Below are 12,908 nucleotides of genomic sequence, written 5' to 3'. Positions count from 1 at the left end.
GGTAATTGGATCATGGTGATGGCTTCCCCCATGCCGTTCTCATGATAGTGAGGGAGTTCTCATGAGATCTGATGGTTTTATAAGCATCTGGCATTTCCCCTGCTGGCATTCATTCTCTCTTCTGCTGCCCTGTGATGTAGTGCCTTCCACCATGATTGTAAGTTTCCTAAGGCCTCCCCAGCCTTAGGAATCAATTAAACCTCTCTTCTTTATAAATTACCCAGTCTCAGGTATTTTTTCATAGCAGCATGAGAACGGACCAATACATGTAGCATGGGGACAATACTAGCATTGACCTCAGGGTTGTTATAAGTTATAAGTGGGTTAATTTATGCACAGCAGTTAGAACAGAGCCTGGCACACTGTAAGCACTCCACAAATGTCACACATAATGGTTATAGTTTTTGTTGAAACAGGGTAATCCCCCAAAGTCAATATCACCCCATTTAGAACAGTCTACAGAGTAAAAGGAGTTTGTCTCCTTTTGAGTGTTAGTTCAACAATAAGCACATTGATAAAACTAGCATTTTTTATAACCATTTTTTGGACTATCCTCCTCTTGGGACTATAAATTAGGAAGAAAAAGAACAAGGTCACCTTAAAACTGGGAAAAAAATTATAAGAAATCACTCACAGTTACTAAGGAGTAAGAGACCAATACCTTTTTTACTATTAATGCAAATTTTCCACACAGTATAATGACCTCCTTTCATCTCAATATGATATTCATTAAGATGTTTTAATAGGTTATGGAAAATTTTGAAGAAGGCTTTATATAGAAGTTAAATTTAGATTGGATTTTTGGAAGATTCTATTTAAGTTATTGTTGGCGTCCCATGTAGTTCTCTTCATTAGCACGGTCCTTTACCTGAAAATGGGATCCCGGCACTCTAATGGCTTGTTTGTCCCTATGGCTTGTCTCCAGTTCCAAATCTCCTTCCTCAGTATGCAAATTCACAATGTGTCACAGGGATACTGATTCTATCTGCTGAGTATTCCCACACCAAAAAAAAAAAGAGAAAAAAAGCATAAAACACATGTGAGATAAGCAAGTGAACAAAGTACAGAGTTTATCCTTTCTTTGGTCTGTTTCTTTCAAAAAAAATATATGGGTTTTTCCACTATGCTTTTTTTCTACACAGTTTAGGATTCTAATGGTGGAACAGGACTATAAATCTCACAGAAATGCATACTGCTTTGATTACATTTTTACACACTGAGGATTGGAATTCAGTTTAAATAGTAGTGAGCTTAAGATCAAAAGACTTAAAGCATTGAGAAAATGAGTATTTGGATTTCCTTTATTTTTATAATTTGAAAGTTGTGCTCTGTAGCTTGTACATCTTCATTCCCTTCCCTTACATATTTCACCAAACCTAAAATATGCCCGCCCCTGAACACACACACACACACACACACACCCCCCCCCCCAAAAGCATGCTGAGCTGGTTTTGCCATTATCTAGCTTGGTGGCTTTAGCAAGCCTATTTGCATTTTGAGACCTCAGCTACAAAATATGTTGGCAGAGGTGGGGAGGTAAGTATTCATTATCTAATCTCTCAAATCTTTTCCTCTAATATTCTAAGATCATTATTTAGCTGTGTTTTGTTTGTTCATAGAATGAGACACTAGAGCTTCACATTATATTTCTTCCTTTTAAATTAGGTACACACTATGCATATCCCTGGATTAGACACTCTGTAGACAGTCTAATCCGTGAAGTTAATTCCTTGATTATAATAAAGAATGAACATTTTGATATGGAAGCATAAAATGCAGAAGAGCAGTAGTGACCAAGCAGAGCTCAGGATTGCAGGGAGATTGGATCAGATAGAAGAGCCAGTGCCTGAGCTACTTTTAAAAACATAAAGCACTTTCCTATCATCTACCTTGGTGGTAACTAGGATCTGGTCTCCCACGGGTATTTATTATTTCATGTATGTGTGCACCATGATGTGATAATGGCTGGCCTTTACTAACGAGGACACAGCATTTCCCAAATGGTTTTATCTTTTAATATATAAGTTCCTTGAAGATCCACTCCCCATTCTGTTTACTTTATATTTTTAACGGCTGATCTTTATGTATATACATAATATATGAAAACAATATGAAAATAATGTATCTTATTATGAAACATTCTCTCTTCATTATGTAATAATTTATAAAATCTTGAATACCTTAAATGAAATAATTTCCTAAACCAAAATAAATTTATAATATTTTACCCTTCTGTTAAAAGAAATAATGTGGCTTAGACTTTTAGAGAGATCTAAGATTTATATTGCCAAATAATAGCTTAGGTTTCAAATTTTAATATAATGTATATGAAAGTAAGTTATGAACTAATTTATACACCTACCAACAATATATAAGTGTTCCCTTTTCTCCACAACCTTGCCAACATCTGTAATTTTTTGACTTTTTAATAGCCATTCTGACTGGTGTGAGATGGTATCTCATTGTGGTTTTGATTTGCATTTCTCTATGATCAGTGATGTTGAGCTTTTTTTTATATAAAATTGTTGGCCGCACGTACGTTTTCTTTTGAAAAGTGTCTGTTCATGTCCTTTACCCACTATTTAATGGGGTTGTTTATTTCTTGTACATTTAAGTTCCTTATAGAGTTTGGATATTAGACCTTTATCAGATACACAGTTTGCAAAACTTTTCTTCTATTCTGTAGGTTGTCTGTTCACACTGTTGATAGTTTCTTCTGCTGTCAGAAGCTCTTTAATTAGGTCCCATTTGTCAATTTTTGTTGCAGTTGCTTTTGGCATCTTCTTCATAAAATCTTTGCCCGTGTCTACCCATTGTGTGAGACAGTGTGATGATACCTCAAAGACCTAAAGACAGAAATACTATTTGACCCAGCAATCACATTACTGGGTATACACCCAAAGGAATATAAATTATTCTATTTTAAAAACACATGCACATGTATGTTCATTGCAGCACTGTTCACAATAGCAAAGATATGGAATCAACCTAAATGTTCATAAATGATAGACTGGATAAAGAAAATGGGGTATATATACACTATGGAATAAATACTACATAACCATAAATAAGAACAAGAGCATGTCTTTTGCAGGGACATGGATGGAGCTGGATGCCATTATCCTTAGCAATCTAACACAGAAAAAAAAGCACATACTGCATGCTCTCACTTATAAGTGGGAGCTAACCGATGAGAACACATGGACACATAAAGTGTGACAACACACACTGGAGCCTTTTGGAGGGCGGAGATTGGGAGGAGGGAGAGGATCAGGAACAATAACTAATGGGTACTAGGCTTAATACCTGGGCGATAAAACAATGTGTACAGCAAACTCTCATGACACAAGTTTACCTATGTAACAAACCTGCACATGTACTCTTGAACTTAAAAGTTAAAAATAAGTTTTAAAAAACTTGCTGTAAAAGAAGGGCATATGCTATAACAGCTCAATAATTTTGAGGACTAGATCATTTTTGGTTGATGTTACTTTTTAAAAGTCATTCTACCTGATAATTTAAATTTCATTAATTTGCCTTTAAAATGATCAATCATCTTCTCATTAGTTCAAACATTTCTATTTTATTTATTCAAAGCAAGAGAATGAGAGATGTTTCTTAGGAGAAAAGAAGGAAAAGCATTCCAATTTTGTAGTTTCACATTGGAGAAACAGTCTTTTATTTTTAAAAATATTTATTATTTGTGTGTGTATGTGTGTGTTTGTGTGTGTGTGTGTGTGTGTGATGAGATCTTGCTCTGTCCCGCAGGCTGAAGTGCCGTGTTGCAATCAAGGTTCACTGCAGCCTCCATCTGCCAGGCTCGCGGAATCCTTCTGAGTAGCTGGAACCACAACTTGTGCCTGGCTAGGTTTTTGTTGTTGTTGTAGAGATGGGGCCTCCCTGTGTTGTCCAGGCTGGTCTCCAACTCCTGGACTTAAGTGATCCTCCTGCCTTGGCCTCCCAAAATCCTGGGATTTTAAAAAATAATTAAGATGTGTTAGAAAAGAAACTTTTTGACGATGTCCAACATTGTCACTAGTCATATAACTCTTACCCATCACAGACATTGTTCTTCCAGTTTCTGCCCCTTCCATTCCTTCCCATCCTCTTACTTCCGTTTCCTTCCTTTCACTCGTGTCTTCTCTCTTCATTCTTTCCCCAGGAAATCTCATGATTTTGCCTATACATTGCCAGATTTAGCTACATACATCCTTCAGGTACCTCATCTATGCAGCAGCCTCTTTATGCACTATGGTCTTGAGTGCCCAGAATTGGATATCATATCTAGGATGATCAACAAATTGTAAAATTGATGAGAACAGGTCTTAATAATGAATGTATAGTTTCTCTGATGTGTGACTTCTTCTAACACTGACAGCCACTCAGTCTTAAAACTGGTTTTATCATTGTCTCACTGCTGCTCATCCCCCATATCCTATGCATTTTGACTCATTCAGTCATGTATGCAAGCATTTTTCTTCTCATGGGTGTGCATTCATTTACTCAACCAGCCTGTGTTAGTAACATTTCTATGTATTGGGGCGTGTCTTTTCTGGGTACTTTAGAAAATGCAACAGGATAAATCAAATGTGGTTCCGATGATTTTTCACCTATGATGTGTACTATATTTGCTCCTATTTGATCAGGCTATAATCACTTACCTTGCTCAGATTGCCTAAATATCTAATTACGTAAGAGTTTCACTGCCATCAGTTTCTTCTCTTCATTTCCAGAGTCATCTTTCCGAAGAATACCCTAGGTCATGTCACTCTTTTACCCAGAACAAACAAACAAAAACAATAAAATAACAAAAAGAAAAATTCCTGAAATGAACTTACTTCCTAATTTGGTGAGAAGAAGTTATGAGGAGCATCGGTGGTAGCTGTAGGCGAAAGCAAAGAATAAGTTACTTTTACTGGGAGGTACTTTAAAGTCATAAAGCTCCATTAAAAATTGAGTTTATAAAAAGTCACCTTAATTTTCTTTTTTTTATTTTTCCCCAAATTAATAAGGCTTATCTATATTTTTTAACATTGATACTTGCCTTCTCTTATTAATGAGAGAAGGTTGGCTTACTGTTATGCTGAGAATGGAGAGAATTAAGAAAGCTGAATAATACCAGGATGGCAAAAGACTAGTATAGCTGTATCCTGGAAGATGAGCTCACTCTTTACATCAAGGAAATAGACATCCTGCTTTCTCGTTTTCCCTTTCCAAAGGGCCCATGGCAGTTTGGTCAGAATGCTCCTACAAATAGCAAAACAAAACAATACAAAACAAAATTTGCAATCCGTATGTTCATAAAGTGGATAGTGTATTTGAGCCTTGTGTTTTTTTTTTTTCTCTTCAATGATTCATAATGATGGTTTTCTCTGCCTGAAAAGACCTTCCACCATATCTTAATTGCCTTTTTTTTTGAGGGGGGTGTCTACAACACCTACTATGGTGACTAAGATTTAGTAAATATTTAATGACTATTTTATAAAAATACAGTTTTCACTCTATTTTTTATATTTAAGTTGAAGATGCATTAAAAATAAGTGGTAACACTTAAAACAGTGATCGAATATTAACTAACTCAAGACATAACTTCATGTTCCCTGAAAAGCCAGTGACATTATGAAAAAAAAATAACCTCACCAGAAAGACCCTGCTATACAATGCTACAAATCGCCTGTTGCAGATTCCCTCTCCTTCCTTTTTGGGTTTTATAGCTGGAGGCAGGTGGCTCATTAAAACTTGAAAAGAGTTTCTCCAAATTCAATTTCTGAATTCTCTGCAGGAATAGGCTTTGTAGAATCTCATTGAGCACGGGCACATTTGTTTGTTTGTTTGTTTTGTTTTTCTTCATCATCAACATGGAACTCACTTAAACTGATCAGCAGTTAGAATTGGAGTCATTGCACATTGTTTCATAAGCCACACTTTCATATCCAGAACCAGTAGGTTGCTCTTTAATTCCTGTTAGTGGGCCATGAGTTTTCACCTTTTATTCACAACTCAGAGAACAGGAACCTTGCCATGTCGAGTCAGAAGTAGGGTGAGTTTTTCTGATCTTTAGAAGTCTTTTGAAAGAAAATTTATTTAATATGGCAATAAAATGTTATTACATCTGACAGCAAAATATGTGTGTATACATATATAAAAATATGCACACATATGTGTGTGTGTATATATATATATATTATATAGACCACTTAAGAATAAAATGGTTGAGAAGAAAACAAATTATAAATCAAAGAAAGTAGGAGTATTTCTCTCATTATACAGACAGTGAAAAATTTTTGCAATGAGATACAAAGGTTAAGCATTTTGTTCAAAATCATAAAACAAGTGAGTGATGTATCTGAGAAAAAAATCTAGGATACTCCCAGCCTCATTCTCTATTCTCTAACCCTGAAACTATATTTTCAGTTTTATACTCTGTCTCACAATACTTCCCTACCAGGCACTACTTTTGTCAGTGAAAAAAGGCAGTTTTATTCCCTGGTCCTGTGATATCTCATCTTTCACTATCATCTGCCAACTACCTGCCTAGGGACCTCATAGAAATTTTTATCAGAGGAAGTCATCTTACTTCATCTTCCAAGACTATTCTCATTTTTTTTAATATTGCCAATTGATCTCAAAATCATCAGGGACTTAAAAGTTTGGTTTAATTTTTAAATTACAAATTTTCAATATATATACACACATATATATATATACACACATATATACATATACAGACACACACACACATACTTTTAAAAAGTGAAATAACCCAACAAGATCTCTAATGAAAATAATGGATATGTGCCCCTATCTCAAGAACTCAGACCCAAGACCTCAGAGGAAACTACTTTTAATGGTTTCCGGGTTTAGTTCTTCTTTTGGCTATCTTTACATTTGCAAATAAGATGCCTGTGTCGTCATTTCCTGATTTATCTTCTGCTTCAAGTGTCTTATTATAGATCAATAAATACGGATTTATCTCAAAATCTTTCTCACTCTCTCTCTCTCTCTCTTCTATACGTCAGTGTTTTTGTTTCCTCTCTCAAGTCACTTTGATAACTTGGAATAATAGACATAAGCCAGTGTTTCTAGTATTATCAAGTTGTTATGGATTGAATTTCATTCTCCACACCCTAAATTCATATGTTCAAGCCTTACCTTTAGAATGTAACCTTATTTGGAAATAAGGTCTTTAACTGAGGTTAAAAACATTAAAGAGGGGTCATTAGGGTGGGCCCTAATCCTGTGTGACTGGTGACTTTATAGAAAGGAGAACTGGACACAGGAAGCTGCACAAAGGAAAGGTGATGCCAGCAGACGTAGAGAAATGGCCATCCACAAGCCAAGGACAGAGGCCTAAAACAGATCTCACCCCCAGATCCCTTGGAAGGAAGCAACCCTGCCAGCACCTTAATCTCAGACTTTTAGCCTCCCAAACTATGAGACAATAAATTTCTGTTGTTGTCAGTCACTCAGTTTGTGGTACTTTATTAAAAGACCCCTTTTAATATATACTTTTTAAAAGTATATAGTCAGGGGTGTCGTGACTACACACCACTACCTCTAACCATGGGTGTTCCCAGTACAGGACTAATGAAGGCCCATAAGTCAATTGGCCTTAGGCCCAGTTACAGCTTACAAGCCGGTGGCCTCTGAAAGTCTACTGGGTCTGCTTCTCTTGAAGTAAAGCATTGCTTTTTTTTTTTTTTAAGTTTAAACAAGTCTGTAAAAACTATCTTTAAAGCAACAAATTTCGCTTAAAATGTTTTAAAAGTTTAGTACAAATCTGAGACCGGAAAAAAAGATCCTCATTAATTTTGAGAGCATATGCTATTATGATTTTCTAACTTCCTTTATATCCCCACACCTGGCCCTTCTTGTTTCCAAGTCACAAGTGTAGAAAAACACCAGATATGTAAAATGATCTATTTCAGTTCACCAATGAGCCACTGAAGTTTATTATACTATTACAGAATCCTCCAGGAGACATAGACGTTTCCTTGAGAAAAAGAGTTACTAAGGGTTCAAAGTAATTACATAAGCAAGAATCGTGATATGAATACATGGATAAAGGACTAAATAAAAAGTGACAAAAGTTCCCACATTTTTGTTTATTCTAAGTAAATGTGTAACCTTAAGAAAACTACTTAGCCAATATTAGCATCTCTTTATTTATTACAAAAGGATAACAGAGAATTTTCTTTCTCAAAATTTTCTAAGAATGAGCATTTGAATTGTTTAAAGCTAGTTATAAATTGTTTGAGCCACTTCATAAATAAGTTTACTATTCTAAGAAATCAGAATTTTTGCTTGACAGTGACGGTTTTAGAAGATATACCTCTATTTGGGATTATTTCAAACAAATGTATACTTTTATCTAAAACATAAAAAATTACTTGATCAAATGATGTTACTTGCATGTACACAATACAAACTTTAAGAGCTATTACTTAACAAGTTAAACCTTCTGACAAGTTAAACTTATTGGCAGGCAAGTTCTTATGAGTAAAATATATTCGTCTGACTTTTGGGTTAGTTGAACAATATACATTTAAGACATTATTTTTCAATTTATTAAAATATCCTATTAAAAATAAGCATTCTCCAACAAATTAATATTTTTTCTCATCATATTTTGTCATTTTAATTTAGTCCAGAATCTTATCTCTCCTACTGAAAAAAAGACAATAAACATTAGTTTCTTCTCTTTTCTCCTACACTTTGAACATGTTTCATTGAAAAATTAACTCAAATACATTTTTTCCACTTAACGTACTGATTTATTGTTTGAAATAAATTATGGGGACATGAAAGACATTATAAGGTTGAGGAAGACTTTAAAACTCAATGTAGTTTATGAAATGTACCAAAGAAGAAAGTAGTGTTATAAATAATAATGAAAACAAATCTAGTGTTATCTAACTAGCCTCTCTCTCTTACATCTCTTAGATTGCCAATGAGTTAGATCAAAATTGATCCTTTAGACCAGGCATGATGGCTCATGCCTCTAATCCCAACACTTTGGTAGGTGGGCGGATCACTTGAGGCCAGAAGTTTGAGACCAGTCTGGCCAATATGGTGAAATACCCTCTCTACTGAGAAATACAAAAATTAGCCTAGCAGGGTAGCAGGTGCCTATAATCCCAGATATTCAGGAGGCTGAGGCACAAGAATCACTTGAACCCAGGAGGTAGAAGCTGCAGCAAGCCAAGATCGTACCACTGTATTCCAGCGTGGGGGACAGAGTTAGACTCCATCTCAAAAGAAAAAAAAAGGGGGGAGGGAATTGTTTATTTATTCTAGTCCACAGTAAGAGGCAGTTTCAACATCCCTGACTTCTTGAAAAAAGAGAATTTAGATTATCACACATGAACCTCATCAACTCATTCCTCTCTACTCCAAATCTTCCCCTGTATTTATGCCTATTTCCTTTCAGGCTCCTGCCCATCCTGCACACTGCCCTAACCGACTTACCACCCCTTCCCAGCAGCGGAGGAAGGATGACTCCCTTAGTCTGAGGAAAGATCAACCTCTGCCTGCAGACTGTTCCACCCCAAGACAACATGAATGTTTCAACCCCTGGTCTTGATAGCATTACATCTTTGCCCTCCAGGATTGTATGACTTTAATTATTTGCATTTTTATTTTCATTTTCAGTATCTCCTTCTCCCTGGTCTCCATCTTCTCTATGTGTATACATGCCCACACTTGAACCACAAATGTAAAGAAACAACAAAAAGAGCATCAAACACACACACACACACATACCCCCCACACCATACCATACCATTCAACCTTCTGTTCTCTTCTAGTTCTTCCAGCTCTCACTACTTGTATCCTAAAAGAGTTAACTCGAGATATTTCTTTAATTTTCTCACAGATTTTTCCCTCTTTAAGATCCCTAAATTAGGCTGTAAATTTTGCAACTCTAGCTGATCTCATATCTCATACATAGCCAAATTGTATATGTGTATATATACACATATATTTTTTCTTAGTGCCCCTGCTCCTTAAAGCCTGGAGGATTTTACAGTGTTTGCCATATTTTACTTCTTAGAACTTGACCTTCTTGGTGGATGTGGACATCCTAAGGCCTAGATTTCTAAAGTCAAAACTGAGCACATTATCATTAAAGATGTGTTATAAAAATGAACCCTTTTAATTGCTGTTATAGCCCCTTGAATACACTTCTTGCTCACATTTCTCAACATTTCCTTGTTCTCAAATGAGTTTTTAAATTTTTAGTATCAGAAAAGACTAGAATATTTTTAAAGGGCCTTTAAAATGCTTTTTAATGGTGCTTAGTGACTCTATTTTATTGAATTGGATGAGTTTAACAGGTAAAATTTAATCTTATTCCATGCTCTGAAAAATAGACTAGTTTCAAAAAATCATCAGTCTGTTAATATCAATTATGATTATTATTAATTTTTAAGAGACAAGGTTTCACTCTGTCACCCAGGATGGAGTGCAGTGGTGTAATCACAGCTCACTGAAGCCTTGAACTCCTGGGCCCAAGCAATTCTCCTACCTCAGCTGCCTGGGTAGCTGGGACTGCTACCAGGCGTGCACCTGGCTATATATATATATATATATATATTTTTAAGACATGGGGTCTCACTGTCTCACTATGTTGCCTAGGCTGCCAATTATTTTTTAATTAGGTGAAATGTATACTTCAATTTTTTCCTTGTGGTAGTTAATAATTTTTTAAAAATCCTTCCAGTTACACATGAACTTGAGTATCTTTACTTTTCAGTGTTTTTACCTTCTTTTCTTTTTTTTGAGACGGAATCTCACTCTTGTCGCCCAGGCTGGAGTGCAATGGCAAGATCTCGACTCATTGGAACCTCTGCCTCCCAAGTTCAAGCAATTCTCCTGCCTCAGCCTCCTGAGTAGCTAGGATTACAGCCACCTGCTACCACACCCAGCTAATTTTTGTATTTTTAGTAGGAGATGGGGTTTCACCATGTAGGCCAGGCTGGTCTTGAACTCCTGACCTCAGGTGATCTGCCTGCCTCCACCTCCTAAAATGTTAGGATTACAGGCATGAGCCACCATGCCCACCCTTTATCTTCATTTTACATTTATTTTGTACCTATGTTCATACTAGTTATAAGACCTCCTATCCCCACAAAATAAAAATGAATAAAATCAAAATGTTATACTTAGAAGAAGCATATATGTAAGATCTAGACAAGTAAACAAGTCAATTGACAAAAAAATTTTAATCATTTTTCCTAGCTATAGTTCATTTTATAATTCTCTTGTAATCAATTTTTCTGCTTATTTCCATTTATAAGGGAATTCAGATGAAGACTAAGAAAAATAAAAATTTCCTGGACTTATGAGCTCTTTATAAGTCTAACCATTAAAAACCTAACATCATATTATTCATAAAATGCATTCTTGATACTAGACATTTTCAGTTTCTGTGTTGAACATTTAGATGCTCTTCACACCCATTTTTAATGGCATTTAAAGTTCTAAATGTGTTACACTGCCATGCCCTTCCTGTTATCTTAATAGGGACTCCAATTCCTCACCCACATCCTTGCACACTTGACTTCTCCCAATAATATAAAGTTAAAAGATGGAAGTTGATTGTACTGTATCCCCAAATAGCTTTTTGACATCTGAAGAGATATCACAAAGCTGAATGCTCCCTATTCCTCTCTTGAATGCATTGTCTTCCTTGCCACCTTCCACTAAATTGCTACCTCCAGAAAACAGCTTCATGCTAAGTTTGGAGAGTGAATATAGGTCACTAACACAGTGGGGCCATGTACCGCAATTTGTCCACTAGGCTGACTCATTTTGTGTTCTAATTTCAGTAAGAGGGTGCTGATTCTTTGCTAAGTGGTAATTGCACCTGCAGTACTAAAACCTTTCTACATGCCTGGAAAAGCACACTCACCATCAACTTGCAATCATTCCCTACCGTGCTCCTCAGTAGTTTCTGTGAGTTTGCTGGCCTCGACCTTCAGAATGACTCCCTGGTTTCTTCTATAGATGTAGTTCTGTGGCTCCCAGAAGCATGCTGTTATTGTCAGCAGGAGACCAGGCATAAGACAGGCTACGACTTTAGATCGGTATCCTATATTGCACTCTAGGGCTCTAGGGAGAGGTTTCCCACGCTGCCTGGGACCTTGGGAACTCGCTCTCATCCAGAGTTCAATCTGAGCCATAAAAGTATCAATGGTAGAGATGATGACGATTATTATTATTATTATTATTTTGCCCAGGCTGGAGTGCAGTGGTGCAATCTTGGCTTACTGCAACCTCCGCCTCCCAGGTCACAGTTCAAGCAATTCTCCTGCCTCAGCCTCCCGAGTAGCTGGGATTACAGGCACACGCCATCATGCCTAGCTAAGTTTTGTATTTTTAGTAGAGACAGGGTTTCACCATGTTGCCCAGGCTGGTCTTGAACTCCTGACCTCGTGATCCGCCCACCTCGGCTTCCCACAGTGCTAGGATTACAGGCGTGAGCCACCATGCCCTGCCAATGGTAGAGATTTTTTGTTTGGAATCCTAAACTTCAGTCCACCAATCTAACCATGTTAGTGCAGGATACTGGATTTTTTTTTTATGAGACAGGAAATTTACAGTTGCTGCTTTCTCTTTCTCCCCTTTATATACTTATAACAGGGAAATAAAACTAAACAGAACAAAACTTTCTCTTTCAATGTAAGCAAGATTGCACAGGAATTCACCAATATGAATTAACTGACATTGCAGTTGCTCAAATATCCACGCACCTCTTTTAAGTTTAAAATGTATTCTGACTTCTTACTTGGTTTTAAAAAAATCTCAAACCAGGTCAATGTTTGCTTTCTCTTTTTTATTATCAATACTCTACACTTTATGAACTCCTTCCCTCACTAGAATAGGATTAGAGTTATGACATCCCCAGC

General features: G+C 36.3%; 1 long non-coding RNA gene across 1 annotated transcript; it reads right to left on the bottom strand.

The window, feature by feature from the left end:
- Positions 1-3,563: 3,563 nt before the first annotated feature.
- On the bottom strand, positions 3,564-4,883 carry LOC129019097 (uncharacterized). The gene is made up of 3 exons (XR_008495516.1): positions 4,839-4,883; positions 4,055-4,284; positions 3,564-3,968 (listed from the first exon to the last, which is right to left on the bottom strand). It is a non-coding gene; the product is annotated as an uncharacterized LOC129019097 (long non-coding RNA).
- Between the last annotated feature and the right edge of the window lie 8,025 nt (positions 4,884-12,908).

This window comes from Pongo pygmaeus, chromosome 17, assembly GCF_028885625.2.
Source record: "Pongo pygmaeus isolate AG05252 chromosome 17, NHGRI_mPonPyg2-v2.0_pri, whole genome shotgun sequence".
NCBI lineage: Eukaryota > Metazoa > Chordata > Mammalia > Primates > Hominidae > Pongo > Pongo pygmaeus.
This window is presented reverse-complemented; position numbering and strand designations above follow the sequence as displayed.